At 54.5% G+C, this 17,694-nt stretch overlaps 1 protein-coding gene across 1 annotated transcript in view; it reads right to left on the bottom strand.

The window, feature by feature from the left end:
• The window catches only part of Cdh13 (cadherin 13), an 873,075-nt gene that overhangs the window by 127,052 nt on the left and 728,329 nt on the right, over positions 1-17,694 (bottom strand). The window lies entirely within an intron of this gene.

Raw genomic sequence — 17,694 nt, 5'->3', positions numbered from 1 at the left:
CCCTTTCCAACAGGCATGTCAAACAGCAATTACCACTCACATTTTATAGATAAAAAACCAACTGAGGTTTAGAGTCACTTACACTGTACTTCTCACAGAATGTTAGACCACGATCTGATAAAGCCACCTGGTAACCACTGCTTCTCTTCATTCCCATTTGGCCATTTGACAGATATTCGGATTCCATGATTAAATGCTCAAAACAGGAGACCCGGGAGCTGGGAAGCTAACAGGAAGAGGAGCGCAGTGGTCGCCCTGAACAGCCCATGTTTAAACTGCTGCCAGGGGACCTGCCTGTCTTGGTCACTCAACGGACTGCTCTTCTGCTGTAAGGCAGTGCCTCACATTTCCTTTGGGGACTCACCCTCACTGACTCTCTGCCCACGTGGTTTGGGTTGGATTGCTTTCCTCTGCTTTGTCTCTGGAGAACTTCCGGAATGAGCCCTGATTAGAAAAGCCCATGCCCATCCCAGGGCATGCTGACCAGTCCAGGCCCAGATGTGGCCCATGATGGGGGAAGCCGCAGCTTCCCTGTGGGTGAACCTGGGCGTGTTTAACTGGTGCCAAAGATGAGCCATCTCATACCACTGCAGGGCGGGGCCAGAAAGGCCCTGAGAATGAGGGGCACCTAGGAGCAAGACCGATCCCCAGCGATGGCGGGTCTGCCACTCATCATGTCCTGCCCAAACCCAGCCTTGCCCAAGGACTTTTCAGTAATTAAGGCATTAATGTTCCTTATTTGCTCAAACCAGTTTGGACTTGTTTCTCAATCACTTACACAGAGGGTCTTAGTGAACTATGTTCAATAACAAAATAAATGGTGTTTACAATAGCACAAACAGCCCTGCCAGGTTGACAGCCTCGCAGACCACGGTTACGCCAGCCAACAATTACCCAGGACCACAGGGAGCAAAGCACAAAAACGCAGCGGGGGGTCTCTGATTTCCTTCCAAAGCCAGGAGCTGGCGTGGGGATTTAATAGCTCAGTGCTGGCGCCCCTGAAACTTTAAAGGACTTTTGAGGTTGGTTTGCTGCTTGTTCCTGCAGGCACCTTGGACGGTTGTGTTTCCTTTAACTAAGAGCTTCTGCCCCAGTGTCTGAAGAAGTGGTTCTACTGGGCGGTTTGGCAAGGCTCGCCTAGGAAGTGCACGGCCACCAGGGGGAGCTGGTGTGCCCCTCGACAGCTCTGCAGGGGGACATTCTGGTCTCACCTCAGATTCTACCACCACTGAAGGTCACAAAGTCCCCCTGAGCGCAGTGGAATCGACACCAAGCCCCGCCTGGTTCTGCTGGATCAGGGACAGCTCTAGTGGGTGCTTGTCGTACCATCTGCCCTCGGCTGAAGCTGGCAGACCTCAGCCTGAGCTGGCAAGCAGGTGGGAGTGGATTTGCTCTTTGCCATAAATCCTGCGGCTGGACCCGATGACACCCAATATTGGCCCTCTTCAAAAATCCTTCCCAAATGACTCTGAACATGCCAGCCACAATCCCATCCACCCCAGGTCGCGTTTCTTTATAACATCGTAATTTTTGTCCTAAAAACCGTACATATTTTTGAAAGCACACAACAAGAAGTAAGAAGTTGTGTGTATGGTTTCCCACTGTTGAGAGACCATTGTAAACGTAATGTCACTCACCAACGTGATTCTGGGCATCATGCTAACGGCTGTGTAAACTATAATTGTGTGAATATTTTGTACTTAATCATCTCCTCTTCCTTGGTCTTTAGATCGTTAACAATCTTTTAAAAATGTCCACAGTTTAGAATAACACCTCAGGAAGCCTTTGGACACTTGGGCTGGACTCTCATTTGATTTCTTTTGTTTTAAAGGACAGTCCCTGAGATGCGGAATTCCTGCATTTCTACCAGAACGTTACTTTCTGACCCCAGGCGTGGCTTAACCCTAAAGGAACAGCTCCCGAAGCAAATGGGGACAAGTGTGACTCCAGGACGGCTGCGTAGCAAGGAGATGACTCCTCCACGCTCCTTCAGCCCTCTGCAGCCTGCAGAGGGTGGGCTGCCGCGGGGTGGGCTGCAGGTGGCGTCAGGCCCAGCTGCGGCAGGCGGGCATGCGCTGCTTTGCTCTCTTGGATCCTCCCCTCCCTGGGGTACCTGTGCCATCATTCCCTTGGGGCCCCACCCCTTCCTCACCCTCTGCACAGTCGGAGTTCAGGGAGGGCGAGGGCTGGTCAGGTGGCTCAGGCCTGGCCCATCAGGGCCTCCCTCCCCGGGCCAGGCGAGGAGAACTTCACCCAAGGCAGGCCACCTGAGACTGAAACTCAACTCCCAGCCCTCCGCAGTCATCCTTGAAACCAATTTACCTCTCAGATTTCACGAGTTCTAGGAGCAGATAAATTTCTCCTTTCCTCAAGACATCTGATTTAGACGTTCCGTGAGAACAACCAGGCATCCTGACCCATATTGTAAGGATGGACACGATGGATTGTCTGGTCATTAGCCAGACAGCAAAGAGCTGTCATCTTGCACTACAGCACTCCCATCCCTTCATGAATACACGTGTGTGTGTGTGTGTGTGTGTGTGTTACATATTTGCACAGTTATTATGATTTTTTATTTCATTGGCTTGTGCATCTAATTGGCAGCTAATGGCCACTTCGTCTGACTGTTGTGCTCGGTGCTGGAGTCAGAGCGATGGGAACCCACGGCTCTCTTTCCTTGGGGAGACGGGATTCAAGGCTGAGGACGGCCATCCTCACAGGGCTGCGTGGGGCCTGGGTAAACCCCCGGGTCTGCGTGGAGGAAGGGCACTTCTGTCATCTAGCCAAGTTTATAAATATTTTTGAAAAATGAACCAATTTCCACCCGAGGTAAATGAAACTTGACAGATATAATAGAAAATAGGTTGGCGAATCTGGTAGAGAGCATGTAGCCTGTGAGGTCGAGAAATCATAGGGTTTGGGATGAGCCGTTTCAAAAGTCTCGATTTTCTGGCAAATTTAAGGCTAACATTAAAAACGTTTTTATTACCAAACCACCAGCCAATTATTGTAAGAAAAGAAAAGTGATGCAGCCGTCTCTAGACTGGAAACTGAGGACCCTCCTCTGCCCTGGCCCAGCCCTGCCCCAAGGCTTAGCCAGCACCCACAGTAGCCGGGTGTATCTCGCGCCTGTTCCTGGGTCTCACACTCACAGGCTCACACTCACACACACACACACACACACACGCACACGCACGCACACACGCACATTCAAACAGAATGAGACCTTGCACACAGTTCTACGGTTTGTTTCCCCCTCCCCACGGTTGCCTCAGTGCTTACAGATCTGTCCGTCCATTTCACAGCCGGACGGTCCACAGTGTGAAGCTGCCGTGTCCATTCAAACCGTCCCTATTGGGTGGCCATTTCGGTTGCTTCCAGGTTTTCAGTATCAAAAGCCACTCTAAGATCCAGAGATTGCTGGCCTGTCAGTGTGGGGGATTTGACAAACACCAGATCATGGATGGTAAACGCAAGCTCCGTGAAATGCAGAAGCCCGGGCCTTGTTTGAAAAGGAGACAGGATGCCACGGGATTGCCTGGCTCTTTCTGTCCCCTTCCGTCCCCTTTTATCCCCCCCGGACCCACTTCCCTCTCTGGCTGGGCCATCTCAGGGAAGCTGTCCCCTTGCCTAACTTCCTGGTCACTCTAAGTTGAAACCCACATGGTCTGTTCTCTGTCACTCTGCACTTGTCCCTCTGCTGAAATGGACTCCTCTCAGCTGAGCGTCCACCATGGATGCCCCTTCTCAAGGAGGTGCCCTGATGCAGAGGAATCGCCTCTAGGGGCCATGCGGCAGGAGTGTCTCCCTCGGCAAGAGTCAGTGGGCTCGGCAGCCCCCTCACCACGCTGGGCCACCGTCTGGGAACATGAAATGTGGAACCAAGACCCGCGAGGACAGTGGGCAGGGCAGACCCTCAGGCTCCCCGCCACAACTCCTGGCCTTCCTGAGGGTTTGGGGGACCCTGGGCTGTCCTCTTTCTCTCTGCCCACGCGGGAGGCACTGACTCTCCTGGACGAGCCACCAGGTGGGCAGACTGCCTGGGAGGAGGACGCCCTTGACCTCTCAAGGCCAGGCTGCACTCTCGGGCTCAAGGCTCCAAGGAGGAAGGTGGGGCATGGACTCCAGTTCCAAAGAGCCTCAGTGAGGCTGAAGGCGCTGCCCTGAGGAGGAGGAGGAGGCCAGGGCTCGCTGCCCTAACTCCAGCTCTCTGTGACTCCACACATCCCAGTGTTTACTCAGAAATCCCCGTAGGCCTGAAGCCAGCTGAGTTTTGGTGGCCCCTGTGGGGAAGGCGGCCCTGTGTCCGCCAGGTCCTGTGTCCCTGGACTCGGGGTCCTCAGCTAGAGTGTACTTCCCCAGTCCCCTGCAGAACCATGAGCTCGTGTGACCGATGCTGGCCAGTGGGACGTGGGCAGAAGTGGGGTCCTGTGTGGCTCTGAGCCTCCCAACCCCCTGTTCTTCCTTTTTCCCCAGAAGCAAGGAGCCTGGACTCTGGTGTCTGTGGGGCAGCGCGGTGGCTGGGCTGCGCTGTCCTGTGGCGTGGGCAGGCCCCGGGCCACTCCTTAGGGGGAGGGGCTATTACCCGGGAGCTTCACCTCCCTGTCCAGTGTCTTGCTTCACCATTTCTGTAAGTCTGTCAGTTTTCAAGGGCAAGGACCATGCCTTTGGCTGGACTGCTGGCCGGGACTCAGCACAGAAGGTGGGTGGTTTATTTTCTTTCTGATAACAATGATTGATTATTGTTTTCCTGCACTGAATTCTCTCTCAAAGGGCTGAGTGTATCAGCAGCATTTCCAAACCAAAGCCATTTGTCCTCAGGGCTGGTTCATACTTTGGGGAACTCTATCTTGGGAGACAGGGTCTTATTTCACCCAAGAAATACACCGTGTCATATGGGTAAAGTAAATGGGCTCCTCTGATTTTATTTGGAGCGACCCCATCTGTGAGACACATCCAAGAGCGTCGAGCTGTCCTCCTGGCTCGAGCCTGGTGGTCACGAGTGTCCACTGCACTTGTGGCCTCCTCCCTGGTGTCATGGAACCGCTAGTTCATAGAGACCCTGGGAGTCCAGGGAGATGTGTGCCTCCAGGAAAAGCCTCCACAGACTCTGGCCGGTTCACTGATCACACTGATTTGAAAACCAAACATTTCATCTTGAAAAAAGAACCAAGCCGTGTCATCAAATATGACACGTCATCAGTCACCGGACCCTTGATGTCTTACACGGCCACGGCGACTTCCACACGAGTCTGCGTTTCACGGAACATTTATCACTGATAACCAGGCTAATGGTAGCCGTGGGGGGACATCAACACATAAGCGTCACGTGAGAGAGGCTTTGCCCTCCGCCCGCTCGGTGCCCTGTCCTTCTCCTGCTCATCTGGAGTCTCGTCCTCGGCTCTGCGTTGGCACAGACTGGCTTTCTGGCCGCTGTCCCCCACTTTCTCCTGATTTTGAATGTGGCGTCTCTGCTCCCTCCTCCAGGGGAGCTCCTGTCCCCTTGCTGACGGCCACTGCTCACTGCGCCACAGCTCCATCGGGGCCCAGCCCAGCTGCCTTGCAGGGTGTCTGCCACTCTGGCGAGCTGGCTCTCCATCGTCACGAGTCCCCGGCTCCACCACTCAGGCACCAAGTGACCCAGCCTGTTACGTGAGTCCCGCTGCCTCCGTCTCCCTGTCTGCAGAGTAGTGGGGGGAAGTAAAGGAGGCATTGGAGGCACCAGGCACGGAGCCTGACCACGTAAGTGCTGCGGGTATGACCTCACGGTTCTTAGTGGAGTCCTTGGGAACTCTTCTGAAGATGTGGCACAAACTCTCCTCCAGGAAGAGCCAAAGGGGCTGGGTGTTGCTGACCACTGACAAGCCAGGTCCTGGATCCTCCCTTCCTCTGCTGAGACGGCAGATGCTGGACCAACACGCTGGCTGCCGCTCTGCGGGGGCCCGTTCAACACGGGACACAGCCAAGCAGCACCCCGGTGCCTGGACACAGAGGCCGTGAGGTCCTAAGTGCCTACAGTTTTAAGTCCCCGAGTCTGGGGTCATCTGTTACGCAGCACTCAACACTCCACAGATGGTGTTTTTGCCCAGTTCTGCGAGGCTCTGACGTATGGAGTACCTGTTTATTGGTTATCTTGACTGTGACAATGGGAGCTCCATTCGATGAGGGGCCCTGTCCTGTTCAGAGCTTTATCTTTCAGCTATGAACGCATCGTCGTTAGGCAGTGATTAGTCAGGGATATGTTTTTACAAAAATTCTGCCTGGCGCAGCGAGAGGCATGTGTAGATGTTTGACAGCAGATTCTCTGGGTGTGCGGTGGTTTTCGACTTCGGAGGTCTCGACGCTCCTCCCGTGGCTGATTAGAAGCTGCCGATGTGATGTCACTCCACGTGTGTCGGTAGAAAGAGGCGCGGAGGCGGCCGGCTGTCATGAGCTGGCCAGAGGGCTCCAGCGTGCACTTCAGGGCAGCCGTGGGGAGCAGCGTGTCCACCAGCCTCCGTGGGGGGACGCGTGCGGTATCCTGGCCACGCGCTATGCGTGGAGACGCCGCGGCCTCTGTACTGTGTGCTCATCTGCTCTCCTGACTCCTGGCTCCACGCATCCCAGACGGGGACCAATTTTTCTCCCGTTAGCGCACCTGACACCTGCTCTATAAATATTGCAACAGATTGGTAAAAGCATTATCTGAAGCAGAACGGGTTGTTGTCTGGGTTTGATTTATCCACTCGGACCCCCTCACACTGGAGACAGGCAGCCCATCCATCCAGCCGGAGCCGCTGGTGTCCTCGTATAAAGGGCCTTGCGCGTCCTGCTGGTGGCCAGCACTGTCCTTCCTGCCTCCCAGTGGGCCGCTGTCCTGGCTCCACTGTTTGTCTCTGGGGCTCCTTCCCCTGCTCCCCTGTGCCAATGTGGACATTCACGACCCTTGCTGTCGCTGCTGGCTCCTCACTCCCGGCTGGGGCTGGTGGAGAAGAAGCAGAGCTCATTTCCCCAGATTTACTGGTTGCCGACAGGCCCGGGGGTGGGGAGCAGCAGGGGAAATAAACACTGCCTCTTAGACACTCGCGGCTGGCATGGCCTAAGTGATGGATCCGAGGCTGAGGGACACCAGGAGCAAATAAAACATTTCCGGGCAAAGTGTACATCCTGCGACGTTACTGATGAGTGACAGTAAATAACTGTCAGTGGCATTGATGGCTCACCTGGAAATATCACCTCCTCCCGACTCCAGGCGGCGGAGGCTTGGTTTTCAGTCTGGCTCCACGGGAATATTTATTTAGTGTCTACTAGGCTCAAGAAACTCTGCTGGGACGTGATGGATGACACAAACCTACTTTTGGTGCTTTTCTAAACCAGAGAAATAAGCAAAGAGAAGATATCTAGGCTCTGCTGCGTGCTCCCGGGTGGTGCTATTGGAGTTCTGTGTGAAGGGGGCTCAGGAAGGCTGCAGGGAGCCCGTTTAACTCACCACACACTCATCAAGCCCTGGCGGAGTGTTAGGCCTTGTGCTCACGACAAGGCGGGATAAGGGGCAGGTATCAAGTCTAGTGCCAGGGACTGACACTCGATTCAGTAGAGTGAGATGGGGTAGGTGTGGAGGACCTGGCCTCTGAGAGGAGAGGCCGCTGGGCTGGACACCATACGTGGAGGAGACTGAGGGGAGATGTCTTGGGAAGGGAATGTCCTGTTTTGGGGGTCATGATGTCATTTCTGTGGAAGGTGGTGGGAGACTGTGCTTTGACGTGGCCACCATCCTAATATTCTGTGACTTCCGTCACTGAGCGCGCTGGGGGCTGACTGTGAGTCTGTCCAGGACTCTGTGGGAACAAGAGCAGGTGCCCACTCTGCTCCTCACCATCGGGAGCCCAGGCTTGGCTGCAGGTGAAGCCCCGTGGGCCCTCTGAGCAGGTGGGTACCCAGTGCCACAGGTGCAGGCAGGGGGGCCACAGCACCGTAGTGGTCCCCTCCTCACCCCAAACAACCGATGGCCAAGAGCCACCGACTGGCCTACTCTGGAGTCTGCCCTCCTGTCTCTGTTGCTGCAGCTCTCCCAGGACCTCCAGCGGCATCTTTTGTCACCTGTGTCACCGCAGCAACTTCCAGAAGGGTCCCTCTGGTTTCCATCTGAGCTACTCGCCACCCAGAGCTGGCAGAGTGAGCCCTAGGAGGCAGCCCCTGCCCTGCATCTCCACGAGCTCTCGGTGGCTAGAGGACCATCCCAGCTCCTGGGAGACGAGCTTGGGTGGCGTCCCCGGTCCTCACCCAGGGCTCTTCCTGTGACAATGAACTACTGCGGCTCCACTGTCTGGGGCTTCCTTAGTCCTTTCCTCAGTCTGCAAAACCCTGACCTCCACAGGCCCCCTGCAAACGGCCACTTGACCTGGCTGACCTTGCTTGGACGTGGCCACCATTAGGAGCTGTCCTGCTCCTCTTGTGAGCCCGAGATATCTGGAGAAGTTCTCTCCTGGGGCATCGAGTGACACTGCACAGTGCGTCCTCTGCCCACGTCTGTCCTGCGGCCTCACCGTGAGCTGCTGGTGCCGGGCTCCTGCAGCGGGCAGAGCACAGCCCAGCGCCCCAGACCCCTCGCACTCCGGGCTCTAGAAGCCCTCGGCTTTATTTTTAGCTGGCCATCATCATCCCATACCTTATGGGGCACAGTGTGACGCGTGTGGGCAGGACCTAACAGTCAAATCACAGCAACTAGTTCTTCCGTTTCCCCCAAACATTCACCTTCTCTTTTTGTCGGGCCTTCCAACTCCTCTCCTCTGGTTAGTTTGAAATACACAGTAGGCTGGTGTAAACTGGCGTCACCCACGTGCCCCAGGCCAGACTCGCTCCTCCTGCTCCTGCTTTGTAGCTGACATCCAGTCCCTCCATCCCCTCCCCCCCTCCTCTAGTGACCGCCATTCTAGAACCTTCAAGTCCGTCCTCTAAGGTATTCAGAACAATGACCCTGAAAGATGTCCACATCCTAATTCCTAGAACCAAACATATCACCTCAGGTGGCAAAAGAGGCTTTGATAAGGACCTAGAGATGAGGCGGCTGACCGGGGGGGTCTGGGTGGGCCCAGTGCACCCACAGGTCCTCGCAGCAGGAAGGAAGTGGAGAGAAGAAGAGGAAGAGGGAGGGTGAGGCGGGAGAGAAGGGCGTGGCTTGAAGATGTGGCCTCCCTGGCTTAAGGTGGAGGGAGAGGCTGGGAGGCCAGGGCTGCAGGAGGCTCTAAAGACTGGAATCCTTGAGGAGCTAGGTTCCCCAGCTCTGCCCACACCCTGATGTCGGCCCAGTGAGACCCATTTTGGACTCTGATCTCCTGCGTTGTAAGGCAGGGACTGGCGTTGTTTCAAGGCCTTCTCTGTGTGGTGACCACCTCTCTGGAGGGCGTCACTGAGCCTCCTGTGGAGCGGAGGCTCTGCCGGCCTCCCGGCTCCTGTGGCGACGGCCACCAGCCTCAGCCCTCCTTTCCCTGCCTCCATTCGGCCCACCTTCCCACAACGGCTTCCTCCGTCTCTCCTCCAGAGACGTTTCATTTCATCCTCTGGGTGGAATGTGCACCAGACCTTTCCCGCGGCACCGGCATCTGTCCAGTGGGAGACCAGTGTCCTCCCACCTGCGATGGACAAATATCAGAGCAGTTTACTGGAGAGCCTTCTGCTCCTGTCGGTCACTCTGAGTATCCATTAGAGTCCTCAGTGAGACCTTTCTCCAACTCACCCTGCCGTACCCCCCACGCCTAGTGCGCCGGGACACGGAGACCCCAAGGCACAGCCCCTGCGGGGTCATTAGGTTAGAGTCTTTGAAAATAAGTGGGCCTGGTCCCCAGTTACCTGGGGAGAGACTGCCCAAGCCAAGTTCAGCGTCTGCCACATTCTCGGCCAATGTCTGATGAGAGAAGAAACCAAAGAATGGTCACCTTAATGCTGTTCAGTAAGCCTGGCCTCGGGGTCACCGTTCTGGGTGGCAAGGCCTGGGCAAGGTCACAGAGGCTAAGTGAGTCTCCAGGTGGCGTAGGGTGCAGCTCGTGCCCTGGCTCTCCAGGAGCAAGTGGGAAGAAAGTTCCTTCTCTTCAAAGAGAGGTCGTCCAACCAGGCCGCGGTGTGTGCCAGCGGTGCTGGACGGAGCTCTCCATGTCCGGCAGATGCCCGTGCCTGGCCCTGACCCAGGCTCAGCCTAGGCTGGCACGCATCCTGAGGCACGTGAGATGGAAAGAGGGGCAACAGGGCGGGAAGATGGGGTCTCTGAGTGTTGAGGTTTGGGTGGGAATGACTTTTCAAAGAACAGAGCCACGCCAAACCAGAGGGACGAGAGGAAGTTGCTAGATGAGCAGAGCCAGCCGGAGGTGTCTGGGATGACCCGGGGCCTCCCTCCCTACGGACCAAAGCCCGAAGCTGTTCCTGCTGTCCGCCGAGCACTCCCTGTGAGCAAATCGCTTTCCCTGGGTTTCGATTTATTACCATCTAAAATGTCATTCTCTGTGTGGGTAATAAAAGATAATACGTTTTATGGTGGCTCCTTATGTTAAGGTTTTACAAAATCTGTTATTAAATGATCTGCATAGAATCTAAATGAATCTTACCAGGTTACATGAAATAGCAAGGTGGTTTCTTCTCCTCCCCCTGCCCCAAATCAAGTGCAGGGAGGAGGGTGGAGCCGGCATGTTTCCTAATCACTCGGCAGAGGGTAATGCTTTTTAAGGTCAAACTCAAAATTGTGTTCTGCTGTGTAATCAGCTTCACAAAGTTACACACTGGTCAAAACATCCAGAAAATTCAATTACGGACTCCCAATGACAGAAGTACAGGAGCCCACCAAGGGTTGGCCAAGGTTTCTGAAATTAGTCTCTGAATGCCCGCAGCACCGGCAATTTCAGCTTTATGACCCCTGCCAGCCTGGGCCCCCGAATGGCAATGGGCCCCGCCCATCGACCAGGCCTTCATCAGAACCGCAGCCTCCACCACATTGCCTCCTCCAGCCCGGTTCACCGTGGGGTCTCCTCATCTAACCCCATCCAGGGTCACTCCTAGTGGGCATTATATGCTGCCCCTTAAGTCAAACGCCTCTCTGTGCAGAATTTACTTTGGCTTAGAGTTCTGCTGCTGGCAATAATTCTAGGTAGCTCTCAAAACAAAGAGGCCGGCCACGGGAGCAATGAATCAGCAGACACCAGCCCGCGGTCGACAGGAGGGCCATTCCAGAAGCCACCCCTGTGCAGCCAGTGGGTTCCGCTCTTTGAAAATAAATTGAACTAATTCTAAATCATCCGAGGGAAAAAATGGCACAAGATGGATTCCAATTATGCCCCTGCCGTTGTTTGGAAAGCTAATTCATACACCAGGGAGAAAAGGCAATGTGAAAGGCCCCGACGTAGACTGCTTCTGGAAGGTTCTCTTGTTGATTTCACGCCTGGTGTGCAGGCCCTTCTGATCGCCTTCCTTCAGCACTGCTGTCCAGAGCCTAGCGGGCTGCCAGCCCGGCCCTGCATGCACCAGGAGGCCTCTGGGATCCCCGGGCTGTCCTCCATTTGTTCCTGAAATTGTCTTGGCTCTGAGGACAGAGGCTAAGCCTATTAACAGGGGATGTCAGCGGAGAGGTCAGTGCTGCGCCTCAACCCCGGGCCTCGCCCTCCCAACCCCGCCTGCAGACAGGCAGGATGCTCATGAGGAGGGGCTGCTTCCCTCCACAAACAGCCGACCCACCAACGGCCTCGGAGGCGGCCTTCCTTTCCATTTCAAAAACCCAGCCACTTGTTGCTGGGTCTGCACCTTGGAACCCGAGTCCCAGCACATCATACCATCCAGATAAGGGCCCTGTGGCTATAGGATGGATAATTTTACAGCGTCTGAGCAAGTCAGGAATGGCCAGCAACTTCCCCGTCCAGGAATGGCTCATCAGAGGTCTATTCTCACAGATGCATCATTTAAACCTCCTCATAATATGCTGAGAAAAAAAAACTGTGGTCAAATCCACCAAGCGTAGCTTTTTGCAGCATTGAATATTGCTGCTGTTTAAGCCAGAGTCACCCACATTAAAAATAAATGCTTAGTACGAGAATATTTAATGACATGGAAAATGTTTCTATTATACTATTGAGAAGAAAGGGCAGGTTTCAGAATTGCACAAACAGGAAGATTCCATTTTTGTAAAAAAAAAGAGTATTTGTATATTACAATATGTCAACAGAAAAAGAATTATACATAGCAAGATATTAACAGCAATTATCTTTGACGACGTGGTTAGGCAATTTTTATTTCCTCCTTGGTGCCCCTTTCTAAGTTACTTTTTTTGTACTCTAAACATATATTATTTAGTGGTCAGAAAAGGAAGCAGGTTCTGTTATCAGAGCTAAAGCACAACAGTTAAGGTGTTTGGGATACTTATCATCCGCCATTCTGATGGGACTTATCAAGCTGTGTGACCCAGAGTGACGAAAGTGGCCTCTTGCTCCTCTCTCCTCCTCAGCCTTCTGGGAACCAGACAAGCCGGGGGGCCCAGACGTCGCTGAGATTGGACAACAGTTTCCTTACCTGAGTTGCAATGGTCATTAGTGATTCCCACAGGAGAGGTGTCTGCGAGGACCTCCCGTAACAGTAGAGAGAAGGCGCTAAATAAAGAACATGCCTGTCATTGGCACTTTAAATGTCAGGGTACAGGCTGAGCACTTAGATCTCAGGCATCCCCAGAGAGCCACACTGACAGCTGCGGAGGCGGCAACTAAGAATTCTAGTAAATGTTAATCGTCACCACGGCCCGAGATGGGGTCCTTAAAAGGCTGTTCTGGGAAACTCCATCTTTCCCTTTTCCTCCCTCCCCCACTACACAGCAGAAGGGGACAGGAGGACATAGGGGCATAGGGACGCTCAGCCCCTCCTGTACCAGGACATGCAGTGCCCACCTGCCAGTCTGTGACTAGGGCTGTGACATGATGCCCAGTGTTAAGGTGGAAATGAGAGCTTGGGCCGGTCAGCAGGCTCCTCAGCACACGGCCATGTGGGGAGAGGAACACTGATCCCATATGGGAGCTCTTGATTGCTTTGTTCACAAATGTCATCTAAATGTCTGGTGTTGAGTTTATCCGTTATTTAGTCATTTAAAAATACAGTGAGGTATCATCATCAAAAGCATAAAAAGACAACTTGTGGAATGGGAGAAATTATTCAGCAAACCACATATCTGATGAGGGCCTAATGTCCAGAACATATAAAGGAGCGACTTGCGGCTCAACAACAAAAAGACATACGACAATCCAGCTAAACCCAGGCCAAAGGGGAGGAAAGCTTTTCTCTAAAGAGGACACACAAATGGCCAATGGACACATGAATAGATTGTCAACACACTGATCGTGAGATAAATGCATCTGTGGGGTAGCACCTCATGCCTTCGAGGTGGCCACTATTGAAAGCACAGACCCTGAGTTGGCTATGATGAAACTAACCCCCAGGCACTGCTGGTCAGGACGTGCATTGGCACAGAGATAGATAGCGGTGCCTTAGAAGGTTCCAGAGAGTCACCACCCCAGGTACATACCCAGAGAACCGAAAACAGGTTCTCAGGCCAAGGCACATGCACACGTGTTCCCGGCTCAGCACAACAGCCCAAAGGTGCAGAGAGTCCCAAGTGCCGAGCATTCGATGGACTGTTGTCCAGCCATAGAGGGGAATGGAGTCCTGCTGCCTGCTGAGACCTGGATGGGCCCCAAACATGGGCCGTGACTGCCTGGTGACATCTGCCATGGCACAGGAAGGGCGGCCAGAGGGCCAGTGTCCTGTCCCTTTCACTAGTTCGGGGGCCATTTCTGGGCTCAGAGCTCTGTCTTCGGCCTGGTCCTTGGGCAGAGCTAGTTGGAGTCTCCCCTCGGCACTCAACGCTGACGGTGCTGGGCTGAGCCACACCCACCCACACCAAGTCCAGGGACCCGAGCCATCTAAGGAATCGGCCTGCTGTGCTCAGTTCATTTGACGAAGCCGCGTCACCGGCTGCGGGTGCACTCATCGACTGCTCCCTCTCCCCCAATTCATGATTCAAGGCTCCCTCTGTGTCTAAATCTTTTTCATTCTTTAGATTTCTCAGCGGCTCAGCAATGTGTCACCGCATTGTGCACAGTCATAAAAATAATATTAATGTCACGTGGTGGGAGATGATGCTTGCGCTGCTCCGTGGGTGAGAGATACCGAGTGTGTCGACACGTTCAAGGCCTGAGCAGGACGCTTCATCACCAGCCCTGCTCGCTCTAAGTGCCGCACACATTTCCATTCTGTATGTGGGAGACTTAATGAGTTTGGGCTCTCAGCCTCATTGGTCACAGTACAGGGGGAAGGCGCAGCTTTCCCACACTTACACTTTAAACGCACCCCATCCTTAAAACAAGCCAAACAGAAACAATGACTGAAATTCACAGGAGAAATGATGATGATTTGATTTTCCAAAGCATGTTTTGGGTCTGTTCCCAATTTTTCCGAGTCAGGAATGCTATGCTTAGCTATTTTATGTGTTCCGTGGCTTTCCCCTGCCCAGGGCCAAGAACAGCTGGAGATGACACAGGTGAGCACTAAGCCGGGCTATGACATCTAACTTCCTGGAACAGGGGTGTAGTTTGGTTCTGGGAGGTGCCAGGCCCTGTGCTTGGTTCTGGGGACTCGAGAGATGAATGGATACCATGTCTGTGCTGGGAGACGGGATGGCTCCGGAGGGAAAGCAGAGGAATAAGGGAGGGTTGGGAAGGGAATGAAGAGGACCTAGCTATCAGATGGGACAGTGGAGGGGATCGTGACAGCGGAGGGCCTTCATTGGCACTTACACGGCAGACTTTGTGGGACGTCAGGACGCTGCCCTGTATGACCCTCACCACCAAACCCAGCCTGTAGATAAGAACGTGAGCTTCAGAAATGGCAAACAACTTCCCCAAGTTACTCTGGAGGGTAGCAGAGGAGCCAGCAAGTGTCCCTTTGGCTCTGAACTGCTGTGCACATTGGGCGCGAGGAACACGGGCAGCGAGGGGACAGTATCTAGCTCGGGTCCCTGGGCCCACCTGAGGAGGTCAACAGGGGAGCTCACTTAGGGAAGGGTCAAAGTTGTGAAGGAAGAGGGGAGAGTGAACTTCACCGCTGCCCCCGCTCAGGAACCAAGCACCAGCCCCCACGTCACACCACTGGGTCTCTTGATGGCCAGCGGGTGGAGTCCTCCGTCCTCTCCCCTGAGCGCCGACACGGGTCCCGTCTCACGGTTGGATCATTTGTCCACATCTGCTCAAACTTAGATTTTGAGTCTGATCCAGTGTGCAGATCATTGAGTGATCGATATCTGCAGGTTTAAGGGCCAGGATAGGAAGGAGCAAGCTCTGGGGCCACCACCCAGCAAGCCCAGGGACAGGGAAAGCTGACCGTTGGCGCTCCCTCGGGTACAGGGGTCGCGGAGGCCTCCCTCGTCAGCGCTTCTCGCTCCTGCGCACTTGAACCTGAGCAGCTACGGGCGCAACCTGTCTGTGTTTTGATCCTCATGTCGGTAGAACAGGCAGGTGCCTTCTTGGTGGTGAAATGATACAGAAAACCTGACAGAGCAACCTGGGCTGGGGAGTTGCTCCTGCCCAGGAGGACGGCTGTGACCTGCAGGCCCGTGTTGTGCCCTCAGACCGCTCTGGCTTTCTTGGGGGAGTGGAGTTCCCACACCTGGTGCCTCCTCTGCTTTCGCACACTGGGGTGCCAGCCCCTGGGTAAAGCCAGACATTTGTAACAAAAGGATGAGAAGGAACCTTCTGGAATTCTAGGATGCACAGGTCTCCCGCCAGCTTCTCCACACTGCTGGCTTCTTTCTGCCACAGGATATGGGAGCAGCGGCTCCCTTCTTGCTGGACCACAGTGCCAGGAGGGCAGCAGACCACTCGACTTTCTCATTGTCACCACCCACAGTGGGGGGTTTGGTTAAATGACCGATGGAGACATTGCCTCCTAGGAGAGACAGTCAAGCCCAGTGTCCCCAAAAGCGAGCTGTGAGCTGCGGGGAGATTTTAAGAGCTGGGGTGGACAGAGAGAGAAGAGTCCATGAGGTGCTTCTGCGAGTCACAAAGGTAGTTCTGTGACCACCAAGGAGTGCAGAGACCCCGTTTGGCATCTAGGATGCAAGACCTGGGCTGAGGCAGTAACGGGCAGGCTGGAGTCTAGTGTGCCTGCTGCCTGGCTTGGTTTCCCAGCCCACAGTGGCACTTCTTCTCATTTCACGAGAACACATGGGCTCTGCGGCCACAGCTCCAAGTCTGAGAAGGGAACGGATGGGCACGTCACAGCCCCTGGCTCCTCCAGCAGGACAGACGGGGAACGCCAGCTGCCTGCACCTCATGCAGCCACGTCCCGGGGCCTTGCTGTCTCAGACAGAAGACGATTAGGGACCTGGAGGATTTCTCTCCTTTGGGAGTGATAAAAATTGGGCAAGGGCTTTTAGAAAGAATAGAAAAAAGTGTATTTGCTAAACATATGGAGTCTTTCATTCATCTATTTGAGCGTCATTTCCAGAGAACTGGTAGCAATAAACCCACAGCCCACCGTTTCCTGTAATCTGCCTAGGGTTGTCCCTGGGGGAGGAGGACACAGTAATGTGTCAGGGACGGCCCTGAGCAGGCTGGCTTTCAGGGACATCTGCCAACTGGTAGGACACACGTGATGTGCTTGGGGACCTGGTGGAGCCAATTGTGGAGCCGAGCACAGTCAGTTCCACCTGGACAAGGCGGAGGGCTTGATGGGCGTTAAGCTGGGTCTGCGGGATGTGCGGGTGCTCCCCAGGGTGAGCAAGGCAGGGCCCAGGGGCTGCAAGAAGGTGTGGCAGGGGGAGGCAGGCAAGGGCTGGCGTGCTTGAGAATAGCCTTACTCTTGGCAGGAATCCAGGGCACAGCGGGAGAGGAGGGAAGACCAGGGCGGGGTTGAGGACCAGATGGTGAAGAATTTGGAGGTTAGTTGTTAGGCAGGATGGAGCCCTCCGCGTTTCCAAACGGAGCGGGTGTTTCAGAAAAGGAAGGTGCTCAGGAGGCCGAGGGAGGATAGGAGGGTTGGGAGCAGAGAGGCACCTGGGGACTGCAGTGGCCCAGGAAGAGGGGTGAGAGCAGAAAGACAGAGGCCTTGAGGCCCAGCAGAGGTTCTGAGGCAAGCAGGGAGGAGCCCAGGAGAATGGGCCGATGAGAGGGAGCGGAAGGGGGGGGCTGGAAAAGGGGCCTGGCTGAAGCAGAAACAGTCGCTTTGCCCTTGACGGGCGAATGGCAGCAGATGTGGGCGTTTCTATCTTCTCAGCACTTCCTGTCCACTAGCAAGGGGGCGTCCACAGCTGGTGTCCCACCTGGGCCCAAAGCCCTGCCCCAGTCAGGTCTTGTCCAGATTCACTTTTGGGGGATGAACCATCACCCCTCAGGAGACAAGGCCAGGGCACACTTGGCTGCATGGGCCAAGCTCAGGACAGGAAGGAAGACGCGTTGATAAGCCACCGACAGGTGTGGTCACTCGCTGTGCTCAGGCCTCGTGGACAACTGAGGAGAGGTGATTAGCAGATTTGGGGATGACAGACAAGACTCAGGAAGAAAAATCAGAATTCCGTCCTGTGGTTCCTCCGAGAAGTTAGGGGAATTTTCTCCCTACCCCTCAGTTCATCTTTACAAGAAATTAATATTTTTAAAGGCCAAACTCTCAGCTTCATTTTTCATCTTGACAGCTTCTGAA

Source organism: Marmota flaviventris, chromosome 18, assembly GCF_047511675.1.
Source record: "Marmota flaviventris isolate mMarFla1 chromosome 18, mMarFla1.hap1, whole genome shotgun sequence".
NCBI classification, from domain to species: domain Eukaryota; kingdom Metazoa; phylum Chordata; class Mammalia; order Rodentia; family Sciuridae; genus Marmota; species Marmota flaviventris.
The sequence above is the reverse complement of the archived record's forward strand: the minus strand, read 5'-3'. Positions and strand labels throughout refer to the sequence as shown.